We start from the raw sequence: 27370 nt of genomic DNA, 5'->3' as shown, positions 1-27370 counted from the left end.
TCACTTTGAATCTATTATAAAATTAACTTTCATTTTCAAGAATGAAAGCCTGTCACTTAGACTAACCATCTGGCATATAACAATGAGGACTTTTGATTCAATATTTAATAAGATTATTGAAAGCATCATTAATATAACAGATCTTTAAAAAATAGCAAAGACAAGATAAAGGATAGAAATAAATATTTACTTTGAAATAAATTAAAATGGAGCACCTGCATGGCTCAGTCTGTCAAGTGGCTGCCTTAGTCTTTGGTCATTATCTCAGGGTCCTGGGATTGACCCCCACAGGGGGCTCCCTGCTAAGCAGGGAGCCTGCTTCTCCCTCTCCTCCTAGTTTATGCTGTCTCTCACAAATAAATAAAATCTTAAAAAAATAAATGAATCAAAACCATGATTTTGTCAATTATAAAAGTGGTGGCTGATAATCTTGTAATGTCTTTTGAGTCTTTTGAAGTGAGAGAGAGAAAACTTGGAGTTCAAAATCCACCAAGTATGTTGAGTCTAGTGCCTTCCCTCACCTACTTTTGAATGACTATAGCCTTGTAAAATGAAACAATAGCCTAGCTCTAAAGGAACTTAAATCAAGTTTCAATTATCTCAATCTCCATAATAACTGAAGATGATCTGTTTATATAATAGCCCTCAGTCTCCAAAAGACATAAACCCATTCCATATGAGGCTGTTAACCAAGACCTGAGAGATTTCCCATACTTTCCTCATATAATATTCATACCTCAACTAAAAATAACTGTTTTTCCTAAGAAATGAGAAAACAAACAGCTAAAATTGAAATACAGTCTCCTGATAACTGAAGTATGAGAAATTAATATTACTCTAACAATGCTTAATATGTTCCAATGGATAAAATATGATTTTTCAGAAAATATGAAGCTATAAAAAGGAACAGGACTTCTTGGTTTATAGTTTCACATGTAAGGAGCTTGAAAGTCACCACTCGATTCTAACAAGTAAAAAGCTAAACAGACTAAAAAAATCAACAACTCTTCTCAGATCCAGATGAGAAGGGAGGACACAGGCTGAACTGCTTCCCCCAAGACTGGAGAGACAGAGGAATAGAGGAAGTCACAGTTTACCCACACAGAGTCTCTTCAGGTAGGGGAACCTGCAAGGCAATGCTCGACTTGGTTGGGGGAGTCCCCACAACACTGTGAGCTTTACCTTCATGAAGTAGTTTCTATGAGGGTTCCACAATTATTGGGGAAAAAGCCCTTAGCTTCCAGCCAGGGAAGGAGAAAAAAAAAAAAAAACATTTTGAAATACATCAAAACATTCTGTTCTTAATAAGGCCTGCTCTTAGGGGAAACCAGTTAACCAGAGCTTAGAGAGCTAGGGAATATTCAGAACCTAACTGATCTGCAGAAGGGAATTACTGAACTTCAGCCCACTCTAGGCACACATAGATTAACAGTAAATGGATAGAGAAAAATATATCATGCTGACACTAATTAAAAGGAAAAAAGGAGTTGCTATATGAATTTTAGGAAGAACAGACTTCAAAGTAAGCAAATTCATCAGGGATGAAACAAGCACATTCATAGGATGAATCTCTAAGACAATAATTTTTCTTAATGTGTAAATGCCCATCATCAGAGCATCAAACTACATGAGGCAAAAACTGATAGAACTGAAAGGAAAAGTAATAGATGAAGTCACTACCAGAGTTGGAGACTTTAACAATCCTTTCTCAGAAATGGACGGATTTAACAGGCAGAAAAATCAGTCTTCTGTGGTTTGGGGCTTGGCCTGGGAGGTAGAGATTTCCATTTGGTGAGATAAGAATTGAGTCTTGCTTTCTTAGAAGTTCCCATTTCTTGCCCTACTATTCATCCGGTCTTAAAAGCTCTGAGTTCCAAGTGGCCTGTTCTTGTCTGGAGTGTATATTTCTGAGTATGTGTCTGCAGTCTCTGGCCATGAGGGACACTTTCTCCACACTGTGACCAGGTCTATAGAGTGCTCAGTCTTAACTTGTGGTACATTTGCAACTCAATATGGGTTTTCAATTTGTACAGAATAGTTAGAATAATATGTTAAAATTGTGAAACATGAAAAAATATGTTTTAATTTGCATTTCCCTGGTGGCGTATGATGTAGAACATCTCATATGCTTCTTTGCCATCCGTATATCTTCTCTGAAGATGTGATTTTTATAAGGGAGAAGATATGTACATGTGGGAGCAGGAAGTAAAAGGGAAATCTCTGTGCCTCCCTCTCAATTATGTTGCAAATCTAAAACTGCTCTTGAAAAAAAAAAAAAGTCTTTTAAAGAACATTCCAGGGGCACCTGGGTGGTTCAGTGGTTGATCATCTGCCTTTGGCTCAGGTTGTGGTCCTCGGGTCCTGGGATCTAGTCCCACATCAGGCTCCTCACAGGGAGCCTACTTCTCCCTCTGCCTGTGTCTCTGTCTCTTTCTCTGTGTCTCTCATGAATAAATAAATAAAATCTTTTGTTTTTAAAAGAACATTCCAAACCAAATAAAACAAGTGAAAAAATAAAAATCAAATGGTTGATTTTTACAGTAGATTTACCACAACTAAAGAAAAATTTGAGAATTAAAAGAACAAAATGGAATACAGAAGGACAAGTTGCAAATTGTGAAAAAAAAAAAAAAGTAAGTAGCCATAATGTGTATTAGTTTACAAGAGCTGCTACAATAAAATTCCAGAGATGGAGTTTCTTAAATAACAGAAATTTATTTCTCACAGTTCTGGAGCCTGGAATTTGAAGAGCAAGATGGTAGCTGGTTTGGTTTTCCCTAGGTCTCTCCTTGGCTGGCAGATGTCCACCTTCTCCCTCTGTCTCATATGGCCTCTCCTCTGGTATTTCTTCCAGCAATCATATTGGATAGGGCTCCATTTATGACCTCATTTAACTATAATTACTCCTTTAAAGACCCTATCTCCAAATAGAGTCATATTAGGGATTCTTCTTTTTGTTGCTTTTGGCTTTGAATTATTTGCCGGTAGAGTTTACCACCTACCCAGGCGCTCTGTGAATAAAATCTGTATTTTACAGCTCTTCTATATTTAGCTAAACTTTTTTCTCTTTCAATCTCTTTCAATGTGTCTTTAATGCATTCAGCAAAATGTAATGGATTATTTTGACAGTTAATTTTGTTGTACTTGTATAAAGTTATCTATTTCTGGGAATTCAACTTCCAGTTGTATTTCTTTTTAATGATTCGATGTACAGCCTCTCTCTTTGACACATGGCTAAAACATACTTTTCCACTAATTCTCAGTTGAGCTTTTCATATATCAAGGGTGGCCATAAGAGATTTTCTTACCTTATGTGCCTCTAATCACAGAAGCTAAGGGAAGGGTTTCCATTAAAATAATTTATTTCAGGCAATAGCCCCAATGAAAATGATTAGTGAAACTGGAGGAAGTAAAATGGCTGAAGCGGCAAATTCTAGGTTGTACTATTAATCTAGTGAACACTAGGGTCAATTGGAAGTAATGCTCCTTAGGACTACCTGAGGACCATGCTACACATACCTCAGAATTGTCTGCCTGATACGCAGAAGAGAATATTTGCTACTGACTCTCATCTCCCATTGACCAGTGGTTGCTCACAGGGTTTTTACAGCCTTGCATTTCCAGATTTTATAAAAGTGGCTCCTTGAAATCATATACGGGTGGATCATGCAGTGGCAGTGGCAAATATATTACTTAAGGAAAGCTAGATGTAATGTGAGGTTAAAGCAAGGTTCAGTCAGACTACTTTTACTGGCAACAGGTTGGACCAAAGTGAGGGTTAAGAAATGTGAGGTTAGTTATTAATTATCTGCTCTTTTTTGTCATTCAGATATACTCATTTCCTACATTAAATTCAGCCTATTAAGGGATGCCTGGGTGGCTCCGTGGTTGAACATCTTTGGCTCAGAGCATGATCCAGGAGTCTTGGGATCAAGTCCCATATTGGGCTCCTTGCATGGAGCCTGCTTCTCCCTCTGCCTATGTCTTTGTCTCTTTCTCTGTGTTTCTCATGAATAAATAAATAAAATCTTTAAAACAAATCAGCCTATTAAAAGGTCTTCAAGGTGGGTATGTGGTGGCAATCTCAAAATATGCTTAATACAGGACATTTAATGATTAAAACTACATTTTATTGTACTATTTACTCAGCTATCTATCCATATTGACATTTATCCACATTGATATTTAGTGTACAATTCATTCTAGATATCCTCAATCTTTATTAACACTGGGATTCATGTAGGTTTCTTTCCTGATGGGATTCTCTAAAACTTTATCTCAGAAAAGACAAACACTGAATTGTTTTACTTTTGTCACACTTTTGCAGTAATTGCCTATTCTTGGTTATCACTGGATATGAATCATTAAGAAATATCCCTTTGTATCTTCTCATTTCCAGATTACTCTTTCTGTCACCATTGTGTGTAGCAGCCTGATGGTAATAAAAGTCTATTAACACCATCAATATACTAACAGCTTTCTTTACTTGTTAGTTTACACTCATGAGAAGCCCCAAAAGATATTTTTGTTTGTTTGTTTTTTGCCTCAAAAGGTATTATAGCTTCAGGTTAAGTGGAAAAATTACTGGTTATCATCAAGAATGACTCCCCAAACACAGAAACCAAGTTTTTTGATTCATCACAGCCCAATATTGTGGGGATGGAAGCACAAATTCCTAAGTGTTTCATTGGAAATAATACAGAGAGTGCCAATTCTATGCTCACCTCTTGATTCCTGGACCCATAGCTTATAGATTTTGGGACTCCGAACCAAATCTTAGTCCCCATTGTGGTATGTATAACATAAGCTTGAAAAGAGTAACTCTCATTATTATTATGCTAGCACTATACCAAAAGACCATGCCAACATTTTATCACAATGAGAGCTTATCAGCATAGAATATCTATCTCTCTCTTTCTCTCAGGCTCTCTCAGATCTCTTTCTCTACCTACCTATCTCTTGATATTCATCAATGTTCTACATATATTTTGTTATATCTATGATATGTATACATATATATACATATATATGTTTAATATACATAGTATATAATTAAAGGTTGCATCTATCATTTAGAGTGTATATTATATGTGTTATATATTATATTATTATATTTACGTATATTTAAAATGTGTGTATGTGTTTGGAGCTACAGCTGCTGTTTTATCTATGGTTCTTCTCTGCAGAACTGAGAAACTGAGTTATCAGGTACATCTAACAAATCAGGATATGCTCTTTTGTGAGTTAGTGTTTACCCATTTTATCACTTTAATTTGCGATTAAGTTTATGAAAGGTCAGTTGAAGAATGTTTGTTGTGAGTCTTGGCATACATAGTCCTCATGATATGTTTCATCTGCATCTATATAATTTTATCTCTATAAACTATAACTATATCATCTATCTCTATATATGAGATATATACATATATATGTGTATATATTAGAAATAGTTATTGTCCTTGTTCTCCATCCAGTGCTATAAATTTGTTTTTTAGCTCTGAAAGGCTATTATGTAAAATCCCATATCAATAAATCAGACTTTGGTTAGAATTGCAGTAGTTGTGGTGGCAGTGGTACTCTAGACAGAGAGGGAAAAATAATTTCTTGAATAGAAAATAACTCCCAGAAGGATGAATCCCTGTCCTTTTCAGGATGGATGTGTTCTAAAATAATTTTGTGGTACTGCGTATTGACTTTATTAAAGAATAGCAACACATTGAGTGTTTAGCTGCTGGCAGTTTGGCAATTAACAGCAGCAAGAGCTAGACTAGCATCAGTGAAAAGGACAACATGCAGTGAATTCTGTGTAGCTGCTATTCCTACCACTATGTCCCCTCTGTTTGTAGAACTGTGATTTAATTATTGTATTAGCCAAGGATAGAGACTAGCTAATATCTACAGGGAAAAATCTGTCTAGTAGTAGATTGAGTGGTTCTTCTGAATTTATTATTCTCTGTTGGCATTGAAGTAATGTATGCATGCTTTCTTCCAGTTAGATAGGTCCATCTATATACTTCTTTTCCAAACATCTTTGTTCCTAATCCTTTAATCTTCATCTTTTCAGCTTCCAACAAACCCACCATGCCATTTGACACTGCCTTCAAGTCTGTGTATGTCTATACTTCAAGCAACTTCTCTCTGTATACAAAGTAAGTGACTAAGTGTGTTAAAGATATGGGGGAGATTTTCCCTTTACCTCTCTCCTTCTAGGTTAGTTACCCTTAGGTGTAGTTATAGTGTGAATGTAGTCTGTTTTCATGAATACAAACATATGGAACCAATCTATCTATGAGCCAACTCAAGATTTTTTTTCCATCTTCTGGTCATTCATATGGAATTTTAAATGTGTAAATAGGTGAGAAACTTTGGGGTACCTGAGATAGGTGATTGAGAGAGTCTGGTACACACATTAATGCAATTTACTCGTGCCCTCTAAACATTCACAGGACAAAGCAGATGTAACATCTTCATTATATAAGCAATTGCTGCTAAGCCTACTTGACCTTATGTGTGAGTAGTTCACATTTTGTATTCACAGCCATCAAAAGTTTGAGTACTTTTTTTCTTGTGTTTTTAATGTCATATCTAAGAACCTGTTAAATCGCAAATGCACAGCAACAAATTTGGAGGACTTAATACTCAAATTTTAATCAATATAATACATTGAATGAATAGAATAGAATGATAAAAGCCACATGTTCATCTCAATCAATACAGAAAAAGTATTTGACATATGAAAAAAAAAGACTTATGAGCACTGTGTCATGATAAACAGACCTAATAAACTAGAAATATAGGGTAATTTCCTCAGCCTAATAAAAAGAAGGTAAGAAAACTCCTCAACTAGCATCATACTCAATGTTGAAAAATTGACGCCTTACCTCTAATATCAAGAACCTTTCAGTTTTCACCATTGAGCATGATGCTAGCTGAGAATTTTTCATAACTATAGGGAACAAACTGAGGGTTGCTGGAAGGGTAGTGGGTAGGAAGATGGGATAATTGGGTGATGGATATTAAGGAGGGCAGTTGATTAGCGCTGGGTGTTATATACAATTGATGAATCACTAAATTCTACCCCTGAAACTAATAATACAGTATATGTTAACTAAACTGAATTAATAAAAAAAAAAAAAAAGACAAAAGGGACACCTACCTGGCTCAGTTAGAAGAACATGCAACTCTTGATCTTGGGGTAATGTGTTTAAGCCCCACATTGAGCATAGATATTATGTAGAAAATAAAAAGAACAAAACAAAAACCAAAGTAGCTATATTAGTCATAGAAAAAGAAGACTTCAGAATTAGGAAGATTACTAGGAATAAAGAGCATTGAATAATGATAAGTCTTACTTTTTCAAGAAGGTGAGAAAACCCTAAACATTTATGCATCTTACAAGAGAGCATCAATATACATTTGATAGAAATTGCTCAAATGAGACAAAATAGTCAAATCTACTGTTATCCAGTATTAAATATATAATATGATTATTATTATAGTATTTTGAGAGTTTACTGACTACTTTTTATCACTCTAAATAATTAAAACTATAATATTATCCTTAATTCATTAAAATAATCATTTGAGTTACATATCTTCACTTTACAGGTAATTAAATAGAGCCAATGAGAACTTAGTAGTAGGTCTCTGTCAGGTAGCTAGCAAGCCAGGCAAAGAGAGGGCTTGTTTGATATTGTTTGATAACCTTACAAGAATAAGAGTAACTTGAGGTGTGTTTTATATATATATATATAAAGGGAGGGTATATATATATATATAAAATCCAAACACATCCTTCATGGTTTTGAACATGGACAAATTTTGGAACATGATGTGAGTTCTGTTACACGATTCATGAAAATGTGTCCATTTGAGCACATGTGCTCTAGGGATTTGTTCAGTTGTGTCATGTTGACTGTTAAAGGCTCCAGCAGCATGTATAAAAATGTGGAGCAGGTAATGGAAATACAGAGCTAAGGTGGAAGGTTGGCACCGGAATTAATGTTTTGAATTTTTCCCATTTGTTATTAAATTTGTGGAATAATTAACTTTTTCAGAAGAGAAAAAAATAAAAATAGAGAGCTACAGTCAGAATCTTGTAGGAAAAAATACTTAAGAAGGGAAGGAAAGCACATGTAGATAGGATGGCCAAAGAAGAGGCAGATGACCTGTAAGACTTAGAATTGGAAGCCAGGGAAAGACAAATTTGAGAATGGAGTGAAAGGGTACCTACAGTCAAAGTTTCAGAGACAGAGAAGGCAAGAATAGGAAATGGCTATCTGCTTGGCTTTTAGCACTCCCAGTTATCCAGAGTTAAGGAGAGAATGCAGGAAGAGTCCTGTGAGAAAGTTTAAACAATATAAGCTACTCTTTCAAGAAAACAGGCTGTGAGAGGGAAGAGACAATTCAACAGCTGAAAGAAGGCACAGATTAGAGGAACTTTTAAGCTGTTTACACTATAATGGAAGGTTGGCGATTGTTATATAACTTGTTCTATGTTCCCTGTCTTAATTTGCATAAACATTATCGAAATTGGGAGAAAAAACTTCATATTCCGTACAATACTGGCAATATGAAAAAACTACAAATTAGACTACAAATTAAGGACATATTTAACTCGGTTGACCTTTGAGAAAGAAACAAAGGAATCTTACCCTCCCTTTTTATCCTTGCCAAGTGGAATGCTAGAGCTTTTATGATACTTGAAGTCTCTTCTACCAGAAACAATAATACTGCTTAAGTGACTGAAGCTATTGAATGAATTCCTAAGGCTTTCTTATGTAAGCACATTAAGGGAAAGCATGTAAAATTACATTATAGTAATACAGACTTGTAATCTTTGTAGAACCACAAAAGAAAAGAGAATATTTATATTACAATTGGTTCCACCTCTTTGAGCCTTAAGAACTGGTTTAAAGTGCCTTATTTACAAACATTTCAAATTTGTATTCTTAATCTATGAATTCAGTGACTAGAAAAGTCATTAAAATTATTATATTTAGATTCTGATGTTTGCTGTCATGTTTCAGTTTGTATTTTCTAAACATAACAGCATTATTTCCGCTTGCATATTGATATCGTAGTTCTAAATAGTCTTTACTTCTGAAGGTATTATTAAATATATCTGTGCATTGCTAGACACAGAACATACTGAAGTGTCAAGAAAAAGTAGAATATTTTGAATATTTTCTCTACTAAGAAAAACTCCAAATATTTCTGAGTATTTATCTAAAAGAATTGAAAGCAGGATCTCAATGAGCTATCAGCATCTCCGTGTTCACAATAGCCAAGACGTAGAAATAACCTAAATGTCCATCAATAGATGAATGGATTAAATGTGTAGAATATGTATGTTTCAGCCTTAAAAAGAAGGAGATTTTGCCATATGTGACCATATGAGTGAACCTTGAGGACATTATGCTAGGTGAGATAATCCAGTCCCAGAAGGACAAACATTGTGTGATTCCACTTGTACCTAAAATAGTCACGTTTAGAGAAGGAGAGAGTAGGATGATCGTTGCAGGAGCTGGGGTGAGGGAAAAATGATAGTTACTAATAAGCAGGTATAAATTTTTCACTATGCAAGATGAATAAGTCCTAGAGATACACTGTTCAACACTGTGCGTACAGGAAATACTATATTGAACACTTCAAAATCTGTTAAGACAGCAATCTTTTGATAAGTGTTCACACTACAATATTTTTTTTAAATAGAAAGTTCCCAGGGTTGTAATGAAAATATTTCAAAACCCAATTTCCATTGTGAATAGAATACCTCCTCATCATAGGCAAATTAATTTCAACCTTGCCAGAAAATCATTTTGTCTTCAACAGAATCACTAACCTGCCCTCTCTATTTTATCATACCTGACATACATTCTCACTTTAAACAAGTAAGATTAGGGGTGCCTGGGCAGCCCATTGGATCTGACTTTGGCTCAGGGTCATGATCTGGGGTGTTGGGATCAGGCTCTGTATTGGGCTCCCTGCTCAGTAGAAGTCTGCTTCTCTCCCTCTCCCTCTCCCTAGTCATGCTCACTCTGTCTCTCTCAAATAAATAAAATCTTTAAAAAAATAAGAAAGATTATTACCCTATCGTCCTATACATCACACTGGCATTCATTTTAATATATCATCTTAAATTACCCTGAAAATATCCTAAGAATGGCACTTCTAATATCTTTATTTCCTGTCATCTTCTTTCAGCACTTTCATAATTTTATGCATAATTCTAGTGCGATAATAATTAATAATAATTACTATTAATAATCTTGGTGATAAAAGAAATAAAAATCCTAATGCTGTATTTGTTGTTTATGATACTATCGAGTTTTCAAATGTTCTGATTCTTAGAAACTTGATCATTAAGGTATATTATTATTAGTTATTAAATATATTCTATCTAATTGTCTTATTACCTGTATTATCCAAATATTTTTACACTATTGGTATAAACAGTGAAATATGGATATTAGTAAATACATTTATTTTAATGTGAGTAAATTTATTATATGTTAAAGCATGAAATTTTAAGAGACTAAGAACTATAAAATCACCATTCTCTTCTGGAGAATTAAAATATAATTATCAAAGCATAATCGCCATGACATATATTTTTCATTATTGTTAAATCCAATTAATGGTATCTCTCTTAATTTACAAATTTGCTGTGATTTAATTTGATTAGACAGGTATCAATTTATCCATTTATTGACAAACATTTATTATGTGTAAGTTAAAGTACTCGTTACTGTGGAAGACAAAATCAATTCAAATAAAGATGTTTTCTTCTGTCTAGTAAAGAATAGAATATTTTTACATTAGTAAGTTTTAAAGAATACATAATTTACTAAGGGGATGTTTGGAATACAGTCAACGAAGAACCCTAGGAATATAAAATTTTATCTCCCCAAAGAAGCTCTTGATAGTGTAACCAGTGAACTCCACATTGTTAAATCCCTAGGCAATACCTATTTCTCTTCATCATGAACTGAACAGCAGCATCTGCCATCTTCAAGAACTTCTGTTGCACCATACTGTCTTCATTCTCTTCCTAATATGTTGACAGCTCATTCTCAATCTCCTTTGCTGTTTCTTCTTCATCCTTACAAACTCTGCATTTTAGTTTCCTAAGTTTCTGTCCTAGAATGTCTTTTCTGCTGTATCTCATGTCTTCAAGACTGTGCATGTGTTGAGCACTCCCAAAGTTATAACTCCAGACAGGACCTCTTGCCTGAACTCTAATTCTGCATATTCAACTATCTTTTAGATATTTCTACTTGTCTATCTAAAGGCATCAAAGGGGTAACTGGGTGGCTCAGTTGGCTAAATGTCTGCCTTTGGCTCAGGTCATGATCCCAGGGTTCTGGGATTGAGCCCTGCATCGTTCTCTTTGCTCCATGGAGTCTGCTTCTGCCTCTCCCTCTGCTGTTCCCCTGCTTGTGTTCTGTGGGTCTCTCTCTCTCTCTTAAATAAATAAAACTAAAATCTTTAAAACATTAAAAAAAAAAAAGGAATCTCAAATTTAGCATGTATGGAACTGCTCTCATGATTTTATCCTGCTCCTCAAACTGGTCCTTCTTTTAGAATTTGAAATCTGATTAGTAAATGCTAACTCCCTTCCTGTAGTTGCATAGAACTACAAACTCAGAAACATCTTTGACCTTCCTTTTTTTTTTTATCTTTGACCTTTCTTGCTCTTTGTTCCCTAACCATCTTCAATCATGTTGGTATTCATTCAAAATATGTTAAAAGGGAATCCCTGGGTGGTTCAGCGGTTTAGCGCCTGCCTTCGGCCCAGGGCGTGATCCTGGAGACCCAGGATCCAGTCCCAGGTCAGGCTCCCTGTGTGGAGCCTGCTTCTCCTTCTGCCTGTGACTCTGCCTCTCTCTCTCTCTGTGTGTCTTTCATGAATAAATAAATAACGTCTTTAAAAACAAAACAAAATATGTTAAAAAATTATCCTGTCCTTTCACCATGTTTATTGTCATACCTTAATCTAAGCCACCATCAATTCTCAGTGAAGTTACTGTAATAGCTTTTTTAAAAAAGAAATACAAAAGAGTTCAGCCAGTGAATGAGATAAGAAAATAAGTTTATACGAATGAGAGAAAAACAATAAATAAAATGTTTTTCATTTAAGCTGATATGTCCATGTTGGATTCAATCTTAAGGAATCCAATAAACCTCTTTTCCTGCCAAAATAAAACAAAAACCTAGAGCTAAAAGCAAAGTTAGTAGGGTTACAGTATATGCTATTAGTGTGCACAAGCAATTGTATTTTTGTATTCTTGCAAGAAACAATCCACCGATTAAGAAAGTAATTCAATTTGCAATAACATCAAGAATTATAATACACTTTGGAATAAACTGGAAAAAATGAACACCTAAAAAATGAATACCTATAACATTGCAAATTATAACACATGGCTGAGGGTTTCACTTGAAGATGGCGGAAGAGTAGGGTCTCCAAATCACCTGTCTCCACCAAACTACCTAGAAAACCTTCAAATTATCCTGAAAATCTATGAATTCGGCCTGAGATTTAAAGAGAGACCAGCTAGAATGCGACAGTGAGAAGAGTTCGCGCTTCTATCAAGGTAGGAAGACGGGGAAAAAGAAGTAAAGAAACAAAGGCCTCCAAGGGGGAGGGGCCCCGCGAGGAGCCGGGCTGAGGCCGGGGCGAGTGTCCCCAGGACAGGAGAGCCCCGTCCCGGAGACGCAGGAGCTGCACCGACCTTCCCGGGCGGAAAGGGGCTCGCAGGGAGTTGGAGCAGGACCCAGGAGGGCGGGGATGCCCTCGGGCTCCCGGGGACAGTAACAGCAACTGCGCGCCAGGAGAGTGCGCCGAGCTCCCTAAGGGCTGCAGCGCGCACGGCGGGACCCGGCGGGACCAGGAGCAGCTCGGAGGGGCTCGGGCGGCGGCTCCGCGGAGGGGGCTGCGCGGCCACGGGAGCAGCTCGGAGGGGCTCGGGCAGAGGAAGAGGCTCCGTGCGGAGGGGGCTGCGCGGTTCCAGGAGCAGCTCGGAGGGGCTCGGGCGGCGGCTCCGCGGAGGGGGCTGCGGGCCGGGAGCGCGAATCCACCAGCGCAGGCTCCGGAGCACAGGGCGCCGGGACACAGCCCAGGATCCCGCCTCCCCCGGGACAGGCAGAGGCCGGGAGGGCCCAGGACAGCAAGGACGCTCCTGCCCCAGCTGAGCACATCAGCGGCCCCGCCCCGGAGCCTCCAGGCCCTGCAGACGGAGTTCCTGCCGGAGCTGAATCCAGGTTTCCAGACCTGCCCCGCCACTGGGGCTGTTCCTCCTGCGGCCTCACGGGGTAAACAACCCCCACAGAGCCCTGCACCAGGCAGGGGCACAGCAGCTCCCCCAACTGCTAACACCTGAAAATCAGCACAACAGGCCCCTCCCCCAGAACACCAGCTAGACCGACAACTTCCAGGAGAAGCCAAGGGACTTAAAGAACACAGAATCAGAAGATACTCCCCGGTGGTTCTTTTTTTGTTTGTTTGTTTTTGTTTTGTTTTGCTTTTTGATTTGTTTCCTTCCCCCACCCCCCTTTTTTTCTCCTTTCTTTTTCTTTCTCTTTTCCTTCTTTTTTTTTTTTTTTTCGTTTTTTTTTTTCTTTTTCTTCCCTTTTTTTTCTCTTTCTCTTTTCTTTCCTTCTTTCTCTCCTCTCTTTTTCTCTTTTTCCCAATACAACTTGCTTTTGGCCACTCTGCACTGAGCAAAATGACTAGAAGGAAAACCTCACCTCAAAAGAAAGAATCAGAAACAGTCCTCTCTCCCACAGAGTTACAAAATCTGGATTACAATTCAATGTCAGAAAGCCAATTCAGAAGCACTATTATACAGCTACTGGTGGCTCTAGAAAAAAGTATAAAGGACTCAAGAGACTTCATGACTGCAGAATTTAGAGCTAATCAGGCAGAAATTAAAAATCAATTGAATGAGATGCAATCCAAACTAGAAGTCCTAACGACGAGGGTTAACGAGGTGGAAGAACGAGTGAGTGACCTAGAAGACAAATTGATAGCAAAGAGGGAAACTGAGGAAAAAAGAGACAAACAATTAAAAGACCATGAAGATAGATTAAGGGAAATAAACGACAGCCTGAGGAAGAAAAACCTACGTTTAATTGGGGTTCCCGAGGGCGCCGAAAGGGACAGAGGGCCAGAATATGTATTTGAACAAATTCTAGCTGAAAACTTTCCTAATCTGGGAAGGGAAACAGGCATTCAGATCCAGGAAATAGAGAGATCCCCCCCTAAAATCAATAAAAACCGTTCAACACCTCGACATTTAATTGTGAAGCTTGCAAATTCCAAAGATAAGGAGAAGATCCTTAAAGCAGCAAGAGACAAGAAATCCCTGACTTTTATGGGGAGGAGTATTAGGGTAACAGCAGACCTCTCCACAGAGACCTGGCAGGCCAGAAAGGGCTGGCAGGATATATTCAGGGTCCTAAATGAGAAGAACATGCAACCAAGAATACTTTATCCAGCAAGGCTCTCATTCAAAATGGAAGGAGAGATAAAGAGTTTCCAAGACAGGCAGCAACTAAAAGAATATGTGACCTCCAAACCAGCTCTGCAAGAAATTTTAAGGGGGCCTCTTAAAATTCCCCTTTAAGAAGAAATTCAGTGGAACAGTCCACAAAAACAAAGACTGAATAGATATCATGATGACACTAAACTCATATCTCTCAATAGTAACTCTGAATGTGAACGGGCTTAATGACCCCATCAAAAGGCGCAGGGTTTCAGACTGGATAAAAAAGCAGGACCCATCTATTTGCTGTCTACAAGAGACTCATTTTAGACAGAAGGACACCTACAGCCTGAAAATAAAAGGTTGGAGAACCATTTACCATTCGAATGGTCCTCAAAAGAAAGCAGGGGTAGCCATCCTTATATCAGATAAACTAAAATTTACCCCAAAGACTGTAGTGAGAGATGAAGAGGGACACTATATCATACTTAAAGGATCTATTCAACAAGAGGACTTAACAATCCTCAATATATATGCTCCGAATGTGGGAGCTGCCAAATATATAAATCAATTATTAACCAAAGTGAAGAAATACTTAGATAATAATACACTTATACTTGGTGACTTCAATCTAGCTCTTTCTATACTTGATAGGTCTTCTAAGCAAAACATCTCCAAAGAAACGAGAGCTTTAAATGATACACTGGACCAGATGGATTTCACAGATATCTACAGAACTTTACATCCAAACTCAACTGAATACACATTCTTCTCAAGCGCACATGGAACTTTCTCCAGAATAGACCACATATTGGGTCACAAATCGGGTCTGAACCGATACCAAAAGATTGGGATTGTCCCCTGCATATTCTCGGACCATAATGCCTTGAAATTAGAACTAAATCACAACAAGAAGTTTGGAAGGACCTCAAACACATGGAGGTTAAGGACCATCCTGCTAAAAGATAAAAGGGTCAACCAGGAAATTAAGGAAGAATTAAAAAGATTCATGGAAACTAATGAGAATGAAGATACAACCGTTCAAAATCTTTGGGATGCAGCAAAAGCAGTCCTAAGGGGGAAATACATCGCAATACAAGCATCCATTCAAAAACTGGAAAGAACTCAAATACAAAAGCTAACCTTACACATAAAGGAGCTAGAGAAAAAACAGCAAATAGATCCTACACCCAAGAGAAGAAGGGAGATAATAAAGATTCGAGCAGAACTCAACGAAATCGAGACCAGAAGAACTGTGGAACAGATCAACAGAACCAGGAGTTGGTTCTTTGAAAGAATTAATAAGATAGATAAACCATTAGCCAGCCTTATTAAAAAGAAGAGAGAGAAGACTCAAATTAATAAAATCATGAATGAGAAAGGAGAGATCACTACCAACACCAAGGAAATACAAACGATTTTAAAAACATATTATGAACAGCTATACGCCAATAAATTAGGCAATCTAGAAGAAATGGACGCATTCCTGGAAAGCCACAAACTACCAAAACTGGAACAGGAAGAAATAGAAAACCTGAACAGGCCAATAACCAGGGAGGAAATTGAAGCAGTCATCAAAAACCTCCCAAGACACAAGAGTCCAGGGCCAGATGGCTTCCCAGGAGAATTTTATCAAACGTTTAAAGAAGAAATCATACCTATTCTCCTAAAGCTGTTTGGAAAGATAGAAAGAGATGGAGTACTTCCAAATTCGTTCTATGAAGCCAGCATCACCTTAATTCCAAAGCCAGACAAAGACCCCGCCAAAAAGGAGAATTACAGACCAATATCCCTGATGAACATGGATGCAAAAATTCTCAACAAGATACTGGCCAATAGGATCCAACAATACATTAAGAAAATTATTCACCATGACCAAGTAGGATTTATCCCTGGGACACAAGGCTGGTTCAACACCCGTAAAACAATCAATGTGATTCATCATATCAGCAAGAGAAAAACCAAGAACCATATGATCCTCTCATTGGATGCAGAGAAAGCATTTGACAAAATACAGCATCCATTCCTGATCAAAACTCTTCAGAGTGTAGGGATAGAGGGAACATTCCTCGACATCTTAAAAGCCATCTATGAAAAGCCCACAGCAAATATCATTCTCAATGGGGAAGCACTGGGAGCCTTTCCCCTAAGATCAGGAACAAGACAGGGATGTCCACTCTCACCACTGCTATTCAACATAGTACTGGAAGTCCTAGCCTCAGCAATCAGACAACAAAAAGACATTAAAGGCATTCAAATTGGCAAAGAAGAAGTCAAACTCTCTCTCTTCGCCGATGACATGATACTCTACTTAGAAAACCCAAAAGTCTCCACCCCAAGATTGCTAGAACTCATACAGCAATTCGGTAGCGTGGCAGGATACAAAATCAATGCCCAGAAGTCAGTGGCATTTCTATACACTAACAATGAGACTGAAGAAAGAGAAATTAAGGAGTCAATCCCATTTACAATTGCACCCAAAAGCATAAGATACCTAGGAATAAACCTCACCAAAGATGTAAAGGATCTATACCCTCAAAACTATAGAACACTTCTGAAAGAAATTGAGGAAGACACAAAGAGATGGAAAAATATTCCATGCTCATGGATTGGCAGAATTAATATTGTGAAAATGTCAATGTTACCCAGGGCAATATACACGTTTAATGCAATCCCTATCAAAATACCATGGACTTTCTTCAGAGAGTTAGAACAAATTATTTTAAGATTTGTGTGGAATCAGAAAAGACCCCGAATAGCCAGGGGAATTTTAAAAAAGAAAACCATATCTGGGGGCATCACAATGCCAGATTTCAGGTTGTACTACAAAGCTGTGGTCATCAAGACAGTGTGGTACTGGCACAAAAACAGACACATAGATCAGTGGAACAGAATAGAGAATCCAGAAGTGGACCCTGAACTTTATGGGCAACTAATATTCGATAAAGGAGGAAAGACTATCCATTGGAAGAAAGACAGTCTCTTCAATAAATGGTGCTGGGAAAATTGGACATCCACATGCAGAAGAATGAAACTAGACCACTCCCTTTCACCATACACAAAGATAAACTCAAAATGGATGAAAGATCTAAATGTGAGACAAGATTCCATCAAAATCCTAGAGAAGAACACAGGCAACACCCTTTTTGAACTCGGCCATAGTAACTTCTTGCAAGATACATCCACAAAGGCAAAAGAAACAAAAGCAAAAATGAACTATTGGGACTTCATCAAGATAAGAAGCTTTTGCACAGCAAAGGATACAGTCAACAAAACTCAAAGACAACCTACAGAATGGGAGAAGATATTTGCAAATGACATATCAGATAAAGGGCTAGTTTCCAAGATCTATAAAGAACTTATTAAACTCAACACCAAAGAAACAAACAATCCAATCATGAAATGGGCAAAAGACATGAACAGAAATCTCACAGAGGAAGACATAGACATGGCCAACATGCATATGAGAAAATGCTCTGCATCACTTGCCATCAGGGAAATACAAATCAAAACTACAATGAGATACCACCTCACACCAGTGAGAATGGGGAAAATTAACAAGGCAGGAAACAACAAATGTTGGAGAGGATGCGGAGAAAAGGGAACCCTCCTACACTGTTGGTGGGAATGTGAACTGGTGCAGCCACTCTGGAAAACTGTGTGGAGGTTCCTCAAACAGTTAAAAATATACCTGCCCTACGACCCAGCAATTGCACTGTTGGGGATTTACCCCAAAGATACAAATGCAATGAAACGCCGGGACACCTGCACCCCGATGTTTCTAGCAGCAATGGCCACGATAGCCAAACTGTGGAAGGAGCCTCGGTGTCCAACGAAAGATGAATGGATAAAGAAGATGTGGTTTATGTATACAATGGAATATTACTCAGCTATTAGAAATGACAAATACCCACCATTTGCTTCAACGTGGATGGAACTGGAGGGTATTATGCTGAGTGAAGTAAGTCAGTCGGAGAAGGACAAACATTATATGTTCTCATTCATTTGGGGAATATAAATAATAGTGAAAGGGAAAACAAGGGAAGGGAGAAGAAATGTGTGGGAAATATCAGAAAGGGAGACAGAACATAAAGACTGCTAACTCTGGGAAACGAACTAGGGGTGGTAGAAGGGGAGGAGGGCGGGGGGTGGGAGTGAATGGGTGACGGGCACTGGGTGTTATTCTGTATGTTAGTAAATTGAACACCAATAAAAAAATAAAATAAAAAAAAAAAAAAAAAAAAAAAAAATAACACATGGCTGAGAGATATTAAAGAAGATGCAAATACTTGAGAATATACTATGTGCATGGGTTGGAGGTCTTAATTTTAAGGTGACAATTCTTTCTAAACATATGTAGAGATTTAATGCAATTACTATCAAAATCCTAGCAGCCTTTTTTGTAGAAACTGACAAGCTGATTTTAAAATTCAAAGCACTTGGGCAGCCCAGTTGGCTCAGTGTTTTAGCACTGCCTTCAGTCCAGGGCGTGATCCTGGAGACCTGGGGTCAGTCGAGTCCCACGTCAGGCTCCCTTCATGAAGCCTGCTTCTCCCTCTGCCTGTGTCTCTGCGCCTCTCTCTCTCTCTCTCTCTCTCTCTCATGAATAAAGAAAATCTTTAAAAAAAAACTCAAAGCATTTGCCATAATCAAAAACAGTCTTGAAAAGAACCTATAATATATGGCTTCAAAAATTGCAATAAAGTAAGACATATGGTACGGGCATTAGGTTAGGTATATAAAACAAAGGAACAGATTAATAGTCCAGAAATATTTTTATATAAGCCCATGAAAAGATGCTCAATATCATTAGTCATTAGGAAAATGCAAAATAAAAGTATAAATAGATATACCTGCATAAACATTAGAATGGCAAACATTAAAAATAATGACAAAATCAGGTATTAGGATAACTAGAAACCAGAACTCTGTTGGGACGCCTGGGTGGCTCAGCGGTTGAGTCTGCCTTCAGCCCAGGGCATGATCCTGGAGACCAGGGATCGAGTCCCACATCAGGCTCCCTGCATGGCGCCTGCTTCTCCCTCTGCTTCTGCCTGTGTCTCTGCCTCTCTCTTTCTGTGTCTCTCATGAATAAATAAATAAATAAATAAATAAATAAATAAATAAATAAAATCTTAAAACAAACAAACTGGAACTCTCAAACATTGCTGGTGGAAGGGTAAAATAATATAGATTCACAGCAAACGTGGCAAATCTTATCTCCATGATAAGAAAATAATTAAAAATTACTTATTTATAGGATGGGTAGTAGGAGAGCAGTGCACAGTTATTCTCTTTCTGAGGATATGCTAGTTTTTTAACTCTCAAGCAAACTATAATCTGTATGGACTTTTAACATGTTGATACTCCTCAGAGCATCACACAATTTTACTGTATCAGTAATAGCATACTAATCAGAACTGGTTAATCAGAAGTGACAATTTTGATACATGTCCTAGTAAGACCCACGTTTGCAAGGAGATTATAATAAACTCTGCAAAAGAAGTCTTCTCTAGTTACGATGATTTCAGGAGTTCAATGATCTAAATTATATTGAAATATTTCTTGTAAGATGAAAAGAAAACAACAAGGTATTTCACTTTACATGCCCTTACTAATAAGACAGACATCCAGTTTTCTTTCCAGTGAAGGCATCTCTTTGCACATCCTCTGCACCCTTAATTTAGCTCTAATTGTCATTTATCAATGCTGCTTCTTTTCTCAATTACTGTCCATTTATTATGAAAAATGATCATTTAAATAAATTAAAAAATTCACCCTTGTTTACCATACAGGAACACAAAAATCTTGAGGAAAAATAATCTCTGTAAATTACAACATCTACTTTACAATTTTCACAATCTCAGAAGTAGAAGTCTAAATTTGAAAAAATCATAGAAACCCAATGAATGCCTAGCCTAAACCCAATGAATACTTAGCCTAATAGCTAACTTCTTACTGCATATAACTATTACAACATTGGATAGTGTTGTATATAATTTGGCTATTACACCAGCTATTATAATATGATCATTAACTGGGTTTCTATGCTCCATCCCATGAATATTATAAATGGAACCATTAGAGCCATATCATTAATAAAGTATGTCATGCACTTTAAAAATATATAACTTTATAAAAATACTCTTATTCTTTGTTTTAAGAAATTCTTAAAAATTGCAAAAAGTATAATTTTAAGAGGTGCTTACATGAATTTTCCATATTATTCTATTCCCCTTCATGGGTCTTATGAAGTCTGAGCTTCTCAAAAATCTATTTTCCTCTGTATTTATGCATCTTGGAAATATATGTCCCTAGAATACATGAGTCCATGCCCACTTTTCCAGAGTGTAGAATTATACTGAAAGTTTTGGAAAAATACATTACTTTAATATTAAAAATTCACATATATTATTTAAGGTAATTACATCAATGTTAAAATATGTAACTTCAAATATATTTTACACTTACCAATATTGCTTTGAGCTACAGCCCCAGACCCCAGAGGAACAAATTCACTCTCCTCATTATACATCTAAAATCAAAGTTTCTGAAGCAAATTTTAGATAAGTTTCTAGTAGGTGTAAAAATCCAGTACTTTCTAAGTTATTTCTCCTTTTTTGAAGAGAAAAAAAGAGTATTATGGTATAACTCTATAAGCTTATAATGTCTATTACCTAGATCTATCTACCACAACGAATTTTTTAAAAGTAAATTTCCATATAGTTAATAATGCCTGTGAAAGCAATGTTTCAAGTGCCCCTTTGTGTTTATGCCCATGTGTAATCACCTCCCCTTAAATGTAGGACTAGTGTAAATCTTCTGAAGACAGAATAGAGCAAAAGTAAGGTGTGTGTGTGTGTGTGTGTAGTGGAATTAGCATGAGAAAAGTTTTGGAGATTGAAGGTTCATGGTCATAGCAATAAAAGCTGCAAAAGTCATACAAAAAGCTGGAATATACAAGCTTTTGTTTTCAATTTTTTTCTTTTTGAAATATTGATGCATATGCATTGCTACATCTCTTAGGTAATTTTGAAGCATTTCCTTTTTGTTGCTCTATAAATCTTCTCTTGCCAAAGGGATCAGTTGGGATTAGTGGTTTTTCCCATAGCTAAAATACAAAGCAAAAAGGCCAAGAGTAATCTTACCTTTCAGGCAAATACACTTGAGCAGCAGCAACAGCCACAGCAGGTGTCTCTCCTTTGTACACTTTCCCACCTGAATATAGTTCTAGCATTTAAAGGGAATGGTATTTATGTTTTAACAAAACATAGCCCTAATGTAAGCTAACTACCTATATTGTGCTATTACAAAGAAATATTGATCCATTTTCCTGTTGTAGGGAAAGTGTCTATTTTAGACAGATTGAGAGATGTGGATTTTCAGCTTGATGCCTTTCCAAGATATTTAAATGGTGGTTTTTGACGTAAAAGAGAATAACGTACTGTTTTTTAAGCAGGTCACTTTTGTAATCAGTTAAATGGTTTGAGGAAATAATGTTCTTATATAATAATTGAACAGCAGACAGATTTTCTATGTGAGTTTTCACAGGCACATATTAATTTTATTATAAGCTTGTCATAAATGGACTTTGTAGCACTCGCTGAATTCACAAACTCTAATTATACAACCCAGTAATAAAGATTTAGTAAACCCTCTATTAAATGTATGTTAATGTGCTTAAAATTGCATGCTATTGTTTAATAATGTGAAATGTTTAACAAAATACTATATTAAGATTTATAGGGGATCCCTGGGTGGCTCAGCTGTTTGGCGCCTGCCTTTGGCCCAGGGCGCGATCCTGGAGTCCCGGGATCGAGTCCCACGTCAGGCTCTGGGCGTGGAGCCTGCTTCTCCCTCCTCCTGCATCTCTGCCTCTCTCTCTCTCTGTCTATCATAAATAAATAAATAAATAAATAAATAAATAAATAAATCTTTAAAAATAAATAAAATTCACAGCATTTAACGCTTTTTCAGTTATTAAAAGCCTATTTTGATTCTGATGTGAAACAATCAAAATAGTGACAATGTTAGAGAAAATGTATATTAAGCTAAATCTTTACTGAATAGCTTTGCAATGTAATTCCCTGTAATCTAGGCTTTCTTAGAACCCAAGCTTTATATGAATTATGGCACAAAATTTCTCTAGATATATTGTTAATGCACTGTGCTCAGCATTTTATTTCCATCATCCCCACGAACAAATTTCACATTCATCCTAAATCTGTTCAGCCGCCTATCATTTCCAGGGCCCACATATGAGCGCTGACTAAAAATATAGAAGGATGCATTATTTTAATCCAAAGTGATCTTCCTCTGCCATAGAAGAATATTTCTGTCCCCTAAAAATTAAGTATTGTTATCAATAACTCAAAATATTAAATACTGAATCTTCCCTCTAAAAATAGTAGTACCAAAAATGTATTAAGCACCTTACAACTTACAGTATTTTCACATACATCATCTCCTTTAATTCTCAGAGCATCTTTCTGAGGTAGGCAGAGACACTAGCATCCTATTTTTATAAATGAGGAAAATGTGGGCAGAAAACTTTATTGACTTGCTAAGGTTCATACACCCAGTGAGCAAAAAATCTAGAATTCACATATGGGTTTTCAGATTCTTTGCCTGGTGCTTTTTCACTGGAGCATGGAATCTTTCAAATGAAATAACAGTATGTTGTTAACATTTAAGATTAAATTATGCATGAGAAATAAAATTAGCATAGAGGATGAGGTTGACAGTTTAAGCAAAATGTTTCTGATTTCTAATAAACTAAAGATGGCGTACTGCAAAAGTGACATTAGTAATTGATATAATAACTTAATATTTATATGTATTTATCATATGTATGTACTTTATATATTTCCAAAACTTACTGAGAACAATATTTAAACCTAATAGAATATTTTCATATTTTACAATCCTGATGAAGATACTTTCAGTTTGCTATCCAAAACTTTTCTCAGTTCCTTTGTCTAGCTTCCTTTAATACAAACTGGAAAGCCAAAAGCTCATTCAGTTTTCCTTGCTTTGTTTCCATGGAAATTAATCCATGAGTAGTAACTGTAAGCTGGCTGGGAATACTTTTTTTTAAATAAATTTATTTTTTATTGGTGTTCAATTTGCCAACATACAGAACAACAACACCCAGTGCTCATCCCGTCAAGTGCCCCCCTCAGTGCCCGTCACCCATTCACCCCCACCCCCCGCCCTCCTCCCCTTCCACCACCCCTAGTTCGTACTTTAGAGAATTTTTAATGTCCTTATGAAAAGAGAAAAAGGTAACTGAAGAAGCTCTGCCCAGTGATTGCACTTTCCTCTCTTGAAGGTGAGTGGGGTTTCTGGAGCTGCAATAGGCATCTTGCAACAGTGTAAGAAATATTGAAAGAATTATGTATATTAGCGTTGATGTTGTTGAACCACAAAAGCAACACAAGCATTACTATCTACTATCAGACTATTTATTACATTAGAAAAATAAAATCCTATATCTGTAATATAATTATTAGATTCTCCATGTCAATCATACCTCAATAAAACTGGAGGAAAAGTTGGATTTTTCTTTACTTACCAGAGAATGTACTCTTAATTGTGACAACTGTTCTTAAACTTGTCACTTGAAAAGTAGTAAATGGGGGCACCTGGGTGGCTCAGTCAGTTTAGCATCTGCCTTAGGCTCAGGTCATGATCCTGGGATCCTGGAATCAAGCCCCACATCAGCCTCCCTGCTCAGTGGGGAGTATTTTTCTCCTTCTGCACCTCCTCTGACTTGTGCTCTTTCACTCTCTTTCTGTCTCAAATAAATAACTACAGTTTTTAAAAAGTAGTACATACAATTTACACTCTGTTTTTGTTTTGTTTTTTAAAGATTTTATTATGTGTGTGTGTGAGAGAGAGAGAGAGAGAGAGAGAAAGCACCACCAGGGGGACTGGCAGAGGGAGAGGGAGAAGCAGGCTCCCTGGTGAGCATGGAGCCAGATGTGAGGCTCAATCCCAGGACCTAGGATCATGACCTTGAGCTGAAAGCAGATGCTTAACTAAGCCACCCAGGCACCCCTAATTTACATTCTCTGAAAGGAAAATAAAAATCATATATGAGCTTTCATATCATTGTTAAATGTGAAGATAAATATCACTGAAATTAATATTTTGATAAGCGCTTTGAGTTTTCCATATGAATGGGGCCATAGATGTTATCCAATTCTCCTCCCATTTTAACTTTGTTAACTGAAGGATCAAATCAATGGCAGATTGACATGAGCAAACATACCTTGAGTAGTAACTGGGAGAGAAATTCACAATATCCTATTATGGACCTTTTGACAAACAGATGCATGGTCAAATTGCAAGCTTTTCTATCACAATCATAATGAAGGAAGTAGAGCAATTGTTTAGTGGTTAGAATATATCTTCATTATTATGAATATACCTTATTAAAATATACATAGGAACTTATTTCTAGAGGGAAAATGATGTAGAAAAACAACATTTTTCCTGAAATTTTTCTACATTCCAAAAGAACTCCCTCCCTGGACAATATCTGACACTCTATGATTTAGTTTCACCCACCCATTTTATACTTGGAGACTCAAATAGGTAGATTTGGAGTTCCAAGTCATATACCTAACCACTAGATACATGTCTTCCCACTCAACTTCTCTCAAAGCTTGTTTTATTATTACACCTCACAAAATTATTTCTGTCATGCCCTCTCTATCACATTCTAAGTCACTTTTATCTCTACATATTATTTATGATATACTCCAGCTTCAACCAGTTTCTCTATATTTAGTTATGTTTTCAAAGTGTTTAATACTCTAATCTCCTACTCACTTCCACTGATACATTAGTCCATTATCTTATATAGATGACCAAAATAGTGGTACCAAAATAAATTTCCCTACTTAAAATCTTTACATATTATACACTGCCTCCTCTTTACTTGATCATACTTTTTTTTTCTTTCTTTCTTTTTTGGCTGAAAACATTTCAGTAGCCTCCTATTGGCAGGGAAACCCCTTAGAGCTAACAGAACCGTTTACAGTATGGCTATATCTATAGTCAGTTTCACATCCTATTATTTCCCTAACCAAAACTACACTTGGCACAGAGAAAACTATATGTCCTTTGGTGAAAACACAATGATCTTTTCTGCCTTTCTTGAGTTGCTCATATTTAAGTATTCTTCTACTTGCTTCCACTTGTTATGCCCCATTCATCATGTAAGACATAACTAAAGTATGACATCTACTGATAGAACTTCCTGATTTGATGATAGAAACTATTACTTAAGATTCTGCCATAATATCATCAGAAGAAATGCCTGAGTGAGTTTGCGCAAAGGACAGAAGGCAAGAGTTATTGTGTTATATCTGAATGCATTTTATCATGAGGTTTCACTGTAGTGATTTCTTCTGCCCTTGTAAAAATCTGAGCATATTTGTAACATGCTAGTCCATATATTATATTTTAATTATTATGTTTATTATCTCCAAGAGCATCTTTGAAGAAAGGGACAGTCTCATATACTTTAAATACTTGACACAATGTCTGACAAAATGTAGATCCACAGTCATTGTATTAAAGGACTGAAAAAGGTCCATAAGATTAAAATTGAGATAGAATGATTGTTACTGTGGTTGCTTATCTCTCTAAGCAAATCCTGTTGCTCTAACTTAACTATGAGTAAGCCTGTTGAGTATAAAAACACAGTTTAAAAAGCATTTCAAAAGATTATTCATGATATTTCATCTACTATGGTTCTTTCAATATTGATTTAACTTATTATGATAACATTATTTAACAGGAAACAATAAAAATATATACTGGAGTAATACCTGGCACTAAACTCAATAATGTGGAAAATGTGGCAATAAACAAATTACATTTCCAGACATCAATTGTACTTCTACATATATACACCTAATAGAGCTTTATTGAAAACATGTATTTCCTCCAAAATATTTTCTATAAGCTTTAGTATGTGTATTTTAAAAAGAAGAAAGCAATGGTTTGAGAAGAGATGGACCTGACTAGAAAGATATGGGAAAAACCATTGTATGCCTCCTAATGCCTGGAAAATGAGAATTTAAACATTTGCTTAGCCTTCAACATGAAAGCCACATGTGAGCACCACACAACCCTGGATCACTGGTTTTAAATAATTTTTAATAGCTAGTTAAATTTAAATTAATAACAATTTAAATAACATTTAATTTAAATAATTTAAATAACAAGAATTTTCAATTCTTGTTTGCCAGCATCTTATTGGTACACAGAAAAATTCTGGATACTTTATGAGTTTGGTTCCTTTAAAGACACTTTATGTTTTGTTTGAGGGTTTGTTTTGTTTTGTTTTGCTTCATGACTTCTGTTTCATTGTTTGGTTTTGGTTCTTTGACTATATGCTTGGAATGATTTTTCCCCATCCCTGCACCCACCTCCCCTCCAGCAACCCTGGATAAAACATATTTGTTTCCTATAGTGAAGAGTCTCTAATGACTTCCCATTCAGTTTTCTCTTACTTCCCTATGATCCTCTGTGCTCTTTCCTATATATATCACTTTTATTTTAACCTATATTTCTGTAGTGACAAATGGTGTTGAGCATACTTTTTTGTTTGCCATGTGTAAATATTTCCTGATGAGGTGCCTGGCCACATGTTAATGCACTTTTAAATCGGTTTGTTGTCTTATAATTGAATTTTAAGAGCTTTTTGGATATTTGGATATTTTGGATACATGACTTCAGAAAATTAGTGTTTTGCACATATTTTCTCTCAGTTTATGACTTGTTCTATCATTCTCTTAACAGTGTTTCTCACAGAGGAGAACTATTAAATTTTAATAAAATCTAAATTGTCAGTTGTGTTCTTTCAT

At 36.5% G+C, this 27370-nt stretch overlaps 1 long non-coding RNA gene across 5 annotated transcripts in view; it reads left to right on the top strand.

The window, feature by feature from the left end:
- Window positions 1-27370, top strand: part of LOC140603729 (uncharacterized) — a 208132-nt gene that overhangs the window by 86345 nt on the left and 94417 nt on the right. For all 5 annotated transcript variants that reach the window (XR_012006709.1, XR_012006708.1, XR_012006705.1 and 2 more), the window contains exon 5: window positions 6065-6149. This is a non-coding gene — a long non-coding RNA (uncharacterized lncRNA). The remainder of the gene's footprint in view (window positions 1-6064; window positions 6150-27370) is intronic.

Source organism: Canis lupus, chromosome 14 (genome assembly GCF_048164855.1).
Source record: "Canis lupus baileyi chromosome 14, mCanLup2.hap1, whole genome shotgun sequence".
Lineage (NCBI taxonomy): Eukaryota > Metazoa > Chordata > Mammalia > Carnivora > Canidae > Canis > Canis lupus.
Note: the sequence above shows the minus strand (reverse complement) of the source record. Positions and strands in the feature narration are given on the sequence as shown.